Source organism: Euprymna scolopes, chromosome 2 (genome assembly GCF_053919585.1).
Source record: "Euprymna scolopes isolate OS-2025 chromosome 2, ASM5391958v1, whole genome shotgun sequence".
NCBI classification, from domain to species: Eukaryota; Metazoa; Mollusca; class Cephalopoda; order Sepiida; family Sepiolidae; genus Euprymna; species Euprymna scolopes.
In genome coordinates, this window is record NC_136483.1 from 179,981,692 (window position 1) to 179,993,985 (window position 12,294).

Genomic DNA, 12,294 nt, shown 5'->3' on the forward strand with positions numbered 1-12,294 from the left:
TTCGTTCATTAATTCGTTCATTCATTTATTCGTTCGTTCGTTAATTCATTTGTTCGTTCTTTCTTTTGTTTGGTTGTCTGTTCATTATTTATTTTTTTTTGTTTTTTTGTTTTTTTTTACTTTCCATTTCCCGCCCCCCGTTCTTAGTTCATTTTGATTTTTTTCCGTTCATTTTTCATTCGTATTTTTCTTTAATCGTTTTATTTTTTTTTTCGTTCGTATATTCATTTAGTCGTTTGTTCTTTCTTTATTTTCTTTGTCTTATTTTCCTTCATTCATTCATTCTTTTGTTTGTTCATTTGTTCGTTTTTTTTTCTTTTTCGATATTTTTCATCCATGTTTTGTTTGTTCTTGTATTAATTCTTTTATTTTTTTCGTTAGTTCGTTCTTTCGATTGTTCATTCGGATTATTTTTTCTGTTCCTTCATTATTTCTGTATTTTATTCGTTCTTTAATTTGTTCTTTTCTTTCGTTCTTTGTTCATTCGTTCGTTTGTTTTTTTTTCCTTCGTTTGTTCTTTCTTCCGTTAGTTCATTCGTTCTTCACAGCTGTGAACACAAAGAAGCTCTCTGTTAATTAAAAGTGTTTGTCGAAATGCATGCTGGTTGAATCGGTATATCATTCTGATGTGTATTTGCATGCTTGATGCATTCCTCTCATAAAGTACCCTCTAAAGGAAGAGGGATATGTTTATTGCCTGTCGCCTGGGGCGTTCACAAAAGAGAATGGGCAACATGCTATTTTTATTCAAACTGTCCTGAGTACCTTAAAGGCCCTGAACTCCACTCCACACACAACCTTGAATCACATCTAGCCCTCGTGATGCCTACTTGTACGCATGCCTGTGACATGCAGCATTGCAGCATATGCGAAACTCGGTGATCTCCTTCACGGGAAAATCAACCGTGTGAAATATTCTGCCTCTCTTCAGAAAACTAAATGGTAAATGGAGCCTGAATGCCAGTTCTTCACAAATATGGTAAACGATGAGCTGAAATATCGAAGAAAAGGCTTCTTCAGACGAAACCTGTGCCCCTCCCCCACTGCAATCTTTTTGTTTGGTTTGATATTTTTTATTTAATTCGGATTTCTTCGATCTTTCTTTTTTCTTTCTTTCTTTCTTTTTTTTTTTTGTTTTGTTTTGCATCCAATTATCTTTGTACCTAACTAGAAGATGTGACGGGCGTTGCCCGGTATTAAAGATAACGTTAAATCCCTGTAAAAAATGAAGTAAAAAAATGGGGGGGGAAACAGTCATTTCTTGCTTGTAAAATAATAAATATTCGAGCTGAGATCGAAACCAAAACCTAAAGACAGTAAGTCAGGTACAATAACCATTAGACCAGCTGGCCATGATCTTTAAAAGGTGTTTTTAAACCTAGTTAAACAGTTGGCAAACAGATAAAAATCTGTTACTCCCCAAATAATCTGTTACTCCCCAAATAATCTGTTACTCCCCAAATACCAATTTTTCAAATTTTGATCTCTTAGTAGCCTTTTTTTTTTCGTATGAAAACCAATGAAAAACTTTTCTACATGTCTGAATACCTTATATACCAATTTTAAAGTTTGTAGATAAAAAAATCCGTTGATTATGTAGGTTGAAAAGTGTTCTCTCAAACACATTCTCACGTTTATAGATATATATAGATATCGATTTCGTTGGTCTGTCACGCTAAAATTAAAAAGATTATTCTCGTTGGTCTATCACACTAAAATTTGAAATATCATTTTCGTTCATACTAAAGTTTTAAATGACATTTTTATCGGTCTGTCAAGCTAATATTTGAAATATCATTTTCGTTGGTCTGTCAAGCTCATGTTTGAAATATCATTTTCGTTGGTCTGTCACAATAAAGATTACAAGATCGATTTCGTTGGTCTGCCTGATGCCGTCGTACATAAACAGATCCAGACCTGTTCACTTAAAAATTACGTCATTGAGGCTGGGAGTCCTGGCAAGTTAGAAAAAGTTTCAAACAGTTAGACCGTCGATAATGGAAATGTTTTACAGATTTTGAGCTACCACATTTATTTATTATTTTTTTTCTACAAGGTGGTCACCACTTATCAAGGCCCGGAAGCAACTCAGGGATAAGGGTTATTGCAAGTACAGTACGTTAGTGTGGAGATTTAATAAAGTGTCTACTTAAGGGGGCGATTCATCAGGAATTTGTTTACGTTCGACTTGAAGACATCCAGGTTGTAGTCAGGTGGGAAGCAGGCAGACGGAATAGAGTTCCACAGGCGTGCAGTTCTAAGGAGCTTTGTTCATGGAATCTACGTTTTGATTTAGGATTCAGCTAGACGGGTGTTTTTTGGTGAAAGATTGGTGAGGGGGGACCAGAGATTGGAGTTCAGACGATCACCTGCCATGGAAATAAGGATAAAACAAAGATAGGCTCGCAACGTCTCTTCTGTAGGAGAGAGGTTGCAGGGAAGAGAAAAGGGACCCCCACTAAACCATTTTATGGTTGTCTTTCTCATTTTTGTTTTTGTTTGTTTGTCGAATTTTCTAAGTTTCATTTTTTTATTATTTCCCTTAATAGTAAAACCATTATTATTATTGTGTTAAAACGAACTAATAAAGCATTTTTACGCTTTTTACTAATAAAATATACGAACATATATTTAATTAGAACATTTTTTTTTCTTTTTAATAACTTGTTCAAATCTTTTAACCAGACACGTGACAAGTTCTAGCCACACCTTTTCAATCCATGATAACGAAAGAACTTACATGGTTTGTGTAGAAGATCGGTTGGTTATTAATAAGCATACGAGGGGCGTGCAATAAATAATGCCTCTGGCCCACTTCCAGTTGTCTGATCTAGCTGAAATTTTGCATGTGCAATGATTTATATCTCTACGGGTTATGTGGCAAATTACAGCTCTGAAGTAATTGTGGTTTCTGTTTTACACGTGCTTGAACTGAGTCAGGTGTAAAATGGAGCCTGTTGAATGTCGAGTAGTGATCCGGTTTTTGTATTTGAAAGGACGCACACCACAAGAGACTTTTGATGAAATGAAAGAAACTTATGGTGATAATGCCCCATCATATGACCTTATAAAACGCTGGCATTGTGAATTCAAACATGGCCGGAAGTCTATGGAAACAGTTCCCAGACCTGGTCGCCCCCGCCTTCTGCCATTGATGAGGCATCTGTCCGTCATGTTGAGGCTGCCATTTTGGAAGATCAGCGCGTTACTATTCGCCAAATAGCCTAAGATGTCAAGATTAGTACAGAGTCTGGGGAAACTATCATTCATGACCATTTGCATATGCATAAGGTGTCTGCCAGATGGATTCCCAAGTTGCTCACACCATTCCAGAAGCGAGAACGTGTCGAGTGCTCGAGAATGAATTTGGAGATGTGCCAAGAAGATGAGTCAAAGTTTTTCAAAAGACTGATTACACAGGATGAAACTTCACTATGATCCAGAGACCAAAGCCCAATCAATGCAGTGGAAGCAATTGGACTCACCACCTCCAAAGAAGGCAAGGGTGCAGCCCTCCGCTGGCAAGGTCATGCTCACAGTCTTCTGGGACCAGGACAGAGTAGTGATGACAGATTTCCTGGCAAAGAGTACCACAATTATAGGAGCCTATTATGTTTTACTTTTGAGGAAATTAAGGGGAGCTATCAAAATCAAGAGGCGGGGCAAGATCAGCAAAGGTACCCTCCTCCTGCAGGACAACGCTCCGATCCACAACTCGCATGTCGCCAGATCAGAAGCACGGGCGTGTGGTTATGAAATCCTTCCCCATCCTCCCTACTCTCCTGACCTTGCACCCTCTCACTTTCACCTCTTCCCAACCATGAAGTTGTTTTTGAAAGGAAAGCGTTTCCCAGATGATGCAGCCTTGATTTCTGAAGTCACGTCGTGGTTGGAGGACCAACCTGGGGTGTTCTACAAAAACAGTCTCCATAGCTGCATCAACTGATGGGAGAAATGCATAACTGTGGGTGGTTCCTATGTAGAGAAAGACTAATAACTGTGCCAAGTTTCGTTGCTCTACTGCTATGGGAAGTGGGTCAGGGGCATTACTTATTGCACGCCCCTCGTACATTATGAATAAACAGATAAAAAATGTTCTTTGATACACCAGGGACGCGTGAAGATACTTTCCGGTTTAATTTAAAACATTTTATTTTAATTTTGTTCACATCAAACAAGGCATATTGTCCTGAAGGTTAAAAGAAAAAACAGTTCCCACCACCACCATCACCATATGTAATATATTGTAGCTGGGCATGCTGTGAGCGTTCTGTTCAGCATTAATGAAGGCACAATCATATTATTCAAGTTTTTTTTATTAAAACTGTACTGCCCCCTTACTAAAATAATAACTTTAATATATTTCCTAGGCTGATTATTTCATTACAAATACACTGGTCAATTAACTCACATTTTATCATTTTTCATAATTATTGAATACGTTACTATGTTCGACAATAATTTTTCATAATTTCAACCCACATTATCGCCTCTCCCTTTACTAAAATATTAAATTTGATATATTGTATGGGCTGATTATTTTATAAAAAACACAACTATCAATTAACTCGCATTTCATCATTTTTAATAATCTTGGATATGGTACTAATTTTGACAATTTTTCATCATTTAAACTCACCATATCGGACACCTTACTAAAATAATAACTTTGATATATTGCCTAGGCTGATTATTTCATTACAAAAACACACATCAATCAACTCACATTTCATCATTTTTCGTAATTCTTTGATATGTTACTAATTTCGACAATATTTTTTTATAATTTAAACCAACGTTGACGCCCAACATTACTAAAATAATAACTTTGATACATTGTCGCCCCTCCTTAATAAAATAATCACTTTTAAATATATTATGGGCTTATTATTTTATTACAAACACACTAATGCATGAAATCACATTTAATCATTTTTCATAATTCTTGGATATGTTACTTATTTCGACAATCATTTTTCATAATTTTAACCAACATTTTCGCTTTTCCCTCTTTACTAAATAATAACTTTGATATATTGTCTAGGCTGATTATTTCCTTACAAACACACCAATCAATTAACTAATATTTGAACATTCTTTCGTAATTCTTGGATATGTTACTAATTTCGACAATATTTTTTCATAATTTAAGCTCCCCTTGTCTCCTTTCCCTTTACTTATATAATAACTTTGATATATTGTCTAGGGCAATTATTTTATTATAAACACACCAATCAATTAAATCACATTTCCTCATTTTTCGTAATTCTTGGATATGTTACTAATTTCGACAATAATTTTTTATAATTTAAACCATCCTCGTCGCCTTCTCTTACTAAAAAATTACTTTGATATATTGTCTGGGCTGATTATTTCATAAAATCACAACTATCAATTAACTCACACTTCATAATTTTTCTTAATTCTTGGATATGTTACTGATTTCGACAATTATTTTTAATATTTTTAACCCACATTATCACCCCCCCACTACTAAAATAATAACTTTGATATATTATCTGGGATGATTATTTCATTTCAAACACACCAATCAATTAACTTACATTTCGTCATTTTTCATAATTCTTGGATATGTTATTAATGTCGACAATCATTTTTCATCATTTTAACCCACATCATCGCCCCACTTACTAAAATAATAACTTTGGTATATTGTCTGGTCTTATTATTTCATGGCAAACACAATAATGCATTAAATAACATAATTTTTCATAATTCTTGGATATGTTACTAATTTCGACAATTATTTTTCATAATTTTAACCATCCTTATCGCCCTCTCTTACTAACATAATTACTTTGATATATTTCCTGGGCTAATTATTTTATTATAAACACAAACTCGATTAACTCACATTAAATCTTCGTTCATAATCCTGGATATGTTACTAATTTCGACAATAATTTTCATAACTTTAACCCACTATGTCGCTCCCTCTTACGTAAGTAATAACTTTGATATATTGCCTTGGCTGATTATTTCATTACAAACAAATCAATCAATTTTGGGTATTCTCATAGTATATATGTTTCACCTATCTTATCCAATCCCGGGTGACGCCGCATATTCTGCTAAGATATATCGTTCACCTATCTCATTCGATCCCGAGCGACGCTGGGTATTTTGCTACTATATGTTTTCCACCTATCTCATTCAATACTGGGCGACGCTTTCTGATAGTATATATTTGCACATCTCATTCAATCCTGAGACTTATCTCATGTCCGCCACCCCACTGTTGAAAATATACATTAAATAATGTAATGTTTTAATCGTAAACTGTTTCAGCCATTTCCGGGACTGACTTTATACCCCCAACCCACTGCTAAAAATATACATGAAATAATGTAATGTCTAAATAGTAAACTGTTTCAGCCATTTCCGGGGCCGACTTTATATCCCAAACTCACTGCTAAAAATATACATGAAATAATGTAATGCCTAAATAGGAAACTGTTTCAGCCATTTCTGGAACTGACTTATAATCCCCACCCTACTGTTGAAAATATACATGAAATAAAGTAATGTATAAATTGTAAACTTTTTCAGCCATTTCCGCAACCGACTTCTTATCTCCCACCCTACTGTTAAAAATATACATTAAATAAAGTAATGTTCAAAACGTAAATGGTTGCAGCCATTTCCGGAACCGACTTCATATTTCCCACCCCAATGTTAAAAATATACATTAAATAAAGTAATGTGTAATGCGTAAACCGTTTCACCCATTTTCGGGACTGATTTAATATCCCCCACCCCACTGTTAAAAATATACATAAAATAAAGTAATGTTTAAATCGTAAACGGTTTGAGTAATTTCCAGAACTGACTTCATATCCCGTAACCCACTGCTTTAAATATACTTGAAATAAAGTAATGTTTAAATCATAAACTGTTTCAGCAGCTTTTCGAAAGTAATACATAAAAACATTAACACGGTTAGGGATTAGGCAACCATTGCTTCAACATGAATTTCTGAGTGTAGTATCAGTTTCAGCATTCCAGTGACTTAAATCCCCCCTTTTTTTGGTCTTGGTTAATGGCGGAGAAATCCTTCATTACTGATACAATTCTTATTTTTGTTATTGACCAGAGTGCCCCATTTGGGGAGCTGGTTTCGCCCTAAATTTTTAACCGACCTCATGTCCAATTCCGCCCTTGTGGGGAGGCAAGCAAACAAAAAAAATAATCAGAACGGACATTTTCCAGGGCATTTTATAATTAATCAGAAGTGACATTTCCAGGACATTTTGTAATTAAATAAGAAATAACTTTTTCCAGTTACTTTTTTTAATATTAAAACTTTGTTACATTAAACATAGTACCTATTCACAATGCCTCCCTACGGGACAGATTTAGACACCAGGGTCGTTTTTTAATGTGGAGAAAAAAATTGTCTTAAAAATTGTCTTAGTCATAAAGGATTTCTCTTCCACTGAGAGAAGAAATTGAAGTGTAGCACCTGAAGAACAGATACTACACTTTGATCTTAGCCAAAAGGCCAAGAAAGACAAATCATTTTTATTAGCTTTGCCTCAACAGCGACACCAATTTTTGTTTTAGATTTCAATTTCTTTTCAAGGGTGACAAGGTTTATTTGGAATATTATTCCACTTTCCTTTTTTAGGGATGCACAGCATGATAATGGACGGAGCGATGATGATGATGATGATGATGATGATGATGATGATGATGATGATGATGACGACGACGACGACGACGACGACGACGACGACTATAATAATGATAATCAAGCCGGATACAGGTTCTCCAATATAGAGGGAAAAATGAACCACCTGATGTATATGGACGATCTGAAACTTTTTGCAAGGACAGAAAAGGAGCTAGAGACACTAACTAATTAACACTACCAGGATCTTCAGCCAAGATATGCAAATGGAATTTGGAATGGAAAAGTGCGTACAACTAGTTATAAGAAAGGGAAAACTGGAAACGACAGAAGGCATGGAACTACCCAACCAGGCAGAAATGAGTGCACTTGGGGAACAAGACGACTATAAATACTTGGGAATTCTGGAAGCGGACACCATCAGAGCAACAGAAATGAAAGAGAAAATTGGAAAGGAATACCTCAGGAGAACAAGAAAACTCCTGGAAACGAAATTATATAGCAGAAACCTAAAAAAAAAAAAAGTATAAATACATGGGCAATATCACTAGTAAGATACTCTGGACCGTTTATAGGGTGGATAAAAGAAGAGCTGAGAAAACTCGACCAGAAAACCAGGAAACTCATGACCATGCATAATGCACTACATCCAAAAGACGATATTGACAGACTCTACGTGAAAAGGAAAGACGGCGGGAGAGGACTGATCTGTATAGAAGACTGTGTGAAGGATACGAAAAAAGAACTAGAAAGTACATAATGCAAAACACTGAAAGGATAATTATGGTAGCGAGAGACACTGAAAAAAAAAACAACAAAACAGAGAGACAAACGACAAAACGAGAAAAGAGAAATGGGAAGATTCATAAGAATGACAAAAGATGAGAGTAACGAAAACACCGGACATGGATGCGAAAAGGACATATAAAGTGAGAAACTGAATCTCTAATAACTGCAGCACAAGATAGCTCGATAAGGACTAACCATATCAAAGCAAGGATCGATAAAACAAGAAAACAGCAAATACATACTATGTAGACAAAGAGACGAAACGATAAACCATATAGTAAGTGAATGCAGTAAACTGGCCGAAAAGGAATACAAAAACAGACATGACCAAGTGGGGAGGGCGGTGCAGTGGGAATCGTGCAAACGACTGCATTTGAGCGTACAGACAAATGGTACAAGCATAAACCCGCAACAGCACTCGAAAACGAGAACCACAAGATCCTATGGGACATGGACATACAGACGGACAAACCCATCCAAGCAAGAAGACCAGATATCGGAATAATTAACAAGAAAGAAAAATCCTGTCAAATCGTAGACTTTGCAGTCCAAGCTGACCACAGGGTGAGTATGAAAGAAAAGGAGAAACGAAGCAAATACACAGAGCTAGCCAGAGAGTTAAAAGGGATTTGGATGATGAAGAAAATCAAAATAGTACCGATAATAGTAGGAGCACTAGGAACAATTCCGAAAAACTTCGAAAAAAGAATGTCAGAAATCGGAATCAGAGGAATAACTGCAAAAGTACAACGACTAACGATAATGAAAACGACGGAAATATTAAGGAAAACCCTTGAATGCGGAGAATAATACAAGACAATATAAAGAATAAGCATTACAGGGAATGAAGAACACCGAAGCTGCATATCTACAAGTTCTACACCCCCATCATGCATCCCCCATTGTTTCACCACCGCTCCTCCAAATAAAAAAGTGACGCTAAAGAGCTGAGAAGGGTTAATAAGGACTGAAAGACCGAGGAGAGAGCGCTAGCCAGACCTCGGCTGGACAAGCGCAAAGAGAACTGGGACCTTGGGGAGGCTTAGTGCCACTCAAATTCCAGTATAAACCAATGGCTACTGCCAGCGAGAAATCAATGGTAAGAGGCTGTTGCGAATAATGCAAATTCATTCGCAAATGCTATCGAAAGAGGTGGAGAGAGCTGGACGTCTGGGGAGACTTGTTGTCACTCAGCTTCCAGAGAACACCACAGGTTTCCAATCAGATCGTTTGTTGACTTGTGTGAAAGCTCCATGTGAGCCGCCAATAATAATGATAATAATAATAATAATAATAATAATAATAATAATAATAATAATAATAATAAAAAACTCATTTTAAAATTTATTTGAAAATTAATAATAAACAATAGGATGACATATTTTTGAAATATTGTTATGAAATGAATATCAAAATCTGAAACTGATGAAAGCCAAAACGATATGCGCATTTTTTCTTTAAAAAAGATATTTACCTTTTAAAACAAAAAATATTTACCTTTTAAAATAAAAAAGATATTTACCTTTTAAAACAAAAAATATTTACCTTTTAAAACAAAAAAGATATTTACCTTTTAAAACAAAAAATATTTACCTTTTAAAACAAAAAAGATATTTACCTTTTAAAACAAAAAATATTTACCTTTTAAAATAAAAAAGATATTTACCTTTTAAAACAAAAAATATTTACCTTTTAAAACAAAAAATATTTACCTTTTAAAACAAAAAATATTTACCTTTTAAAACAAAAAATATTTACCTTTTAAAACAAAAAAGATATTTACGCTTTAAAACAAAAAATATTTACCTTTTAAAACAAAAAAATATTTACCTTTTAAAACAAAAAAGATATTTACCTTTTAAAACAAAAAAGATATTTACCTTTTAAAACAAAAAAATATTTACCTTTTAAAACAAAAAAATATTTACCTTTTAAAACAAAAAAGATATTTACCTTTTAAAACAAAAAAGATATTTACCTTTTAAAACAAAAAAGATATTTACCTTTTAAAACAAAAAAGATATTTACCTTTTAAAACAAAAAATATTTACCTTTTAAAATAAAAAAGATATTTACCTTTTAAAACAAAAAATATTTACCTTTTAAAACAAAAAAAATATTTACCTTTTAAAACAAAAAATATTTACCTTTTAAAACAAAAAATATTTACCTTTTAAAACAAAAAATATTTACCTTTTAAAACAAAAAATATTTACCTTTTAAAACAAAAAAGATATTTACCTTTTAAAACAAAAAATATTTACCTTTTAAAACAAAAGATATTTACCTTTTAAAACAAAAAATATTTACCTTTTAAAACAAAAAATATTTACCTTTTAAAACAAAAAATATTTACCTTTTAAAACAAAAAATATTTACCTTTTAAAACAAAAAAATATTTACCTTTTAAAACAAAAAAAATATTTACCTTTTAAAACAAAAAATATTTACCTTTTAAAACAAAAAAAATATTTACCTTTTAAAACAAAAAAAATATTTACCTTTTAAAACAAAAAATATTTACCTTTTAAAACAAAAAATATTTACCTTTTAAAACAAAAAATATTTACCTTTTAAAACAAAAAATATTTACCTTTTAAAACAAAAAATATTTACCTTTTAAAACAAAAAAAATATTTACCTTTTAAAACAAAAAAATATTTACCTTTTAAAACAAAAAAATATTTACCTTTTAAAACAAAAAAATATTTACCTTTTAAAACAAAAAAATATTTACCTTTTAAAACAAAAAAAATATTTACCTTTTAAAACAAAAAAATATTTACCTTTTAAAACAAAAAAAATATTTACCTTTTAAAACAAAAAAAATATTTACCTTTTAAAACAAAAATATTTACCTTTTAAAACAAAAAAATATTTCTTAAAAAAAAAAAGCACATATGGCTTTGGCTTTCTTAAATTTCAAATTTTTACGATAAATAAATAGACTTTAAAAATATAAATATTTCTAACTTTACTATATTCCACGGCAAGAAATTCTCTTTTTTAATTACACGTGTTCAAATGGAAAATAATTTCTTGTCTTTAATAAATAAAATAAAATACAACCACTTCTGAATTTCGCAATTCGCTCTGCAATTCGATACAACACAATGACTTCTGGTCGTGTCTTGACACTATATTCCGTGACATAAGCAGGTCACGTGACTTTAGTGCAAGGACCGTAAGTAACTAACTTATTTACGAAGGCCACGATCTGACACGCTAAAGTTTGAAATATCATTTCTGTAAGTCTATCAGGCTAGAGTTTGACTTATTTTCGTTGGTCTTTCACGCTAATATAATATGATTTTCGTTAGTCCGTCATGCTAAAATTTAAAACATTTTCGTTCGTCTGTTGTGGTAAAGCTTGAAATATCATTTTTGTTGGTCTGTCAAGCTAAAGTTTAAAATGTCATTTTCGTTAGTATGTTATACTAAATAAAGTTTGAAATATCATTTCCTTGTGTCGGTCACGCTAAATTTTGAAGTATCATTTTCGTTGGTTTGTCATGCTAAAGTTTGAAATATTTTCGTAAATGTTAAATTTTGAAATATCATTTTCATTCGTCTGTCACGGTTAAGGTTGAAATAGCAATTTTCTTCCTTGCTTAATAGATTGAGCAAACGTATCTTAAGAATATACATTCTTGTTTTTCTATCTTTTTCATATTTTTTTCTTTCTCATATTTCTTTCATTTTGTTCTTTTGTTTGTTATTTCGGTAAAAGTACAGAATAGTTAACGGTCGAAAACTACTACATAAAGAAAAAGTATTTATATAAAACGCATTAGAATGAAATTCCCTACTGAGCTCGCGTCGTTTAATGTATGGAAATGATTTGAAGAATTTTT

General features: G+C 32.7%; 1 pseudogene; it reads right to left on the reverse strand.

Moving 5' to 3' along the window:
* Positions 1-7,409: 7,409 nt before the first annotated feature.
* LOC145242388 (U2 spliceosomal RNA) lies at positions 7,410-7,535 on the reverse strand (annotated as a pseudogene).
* Positions 7,536-12,294: the final 4,759 nt, after the last annotated feature.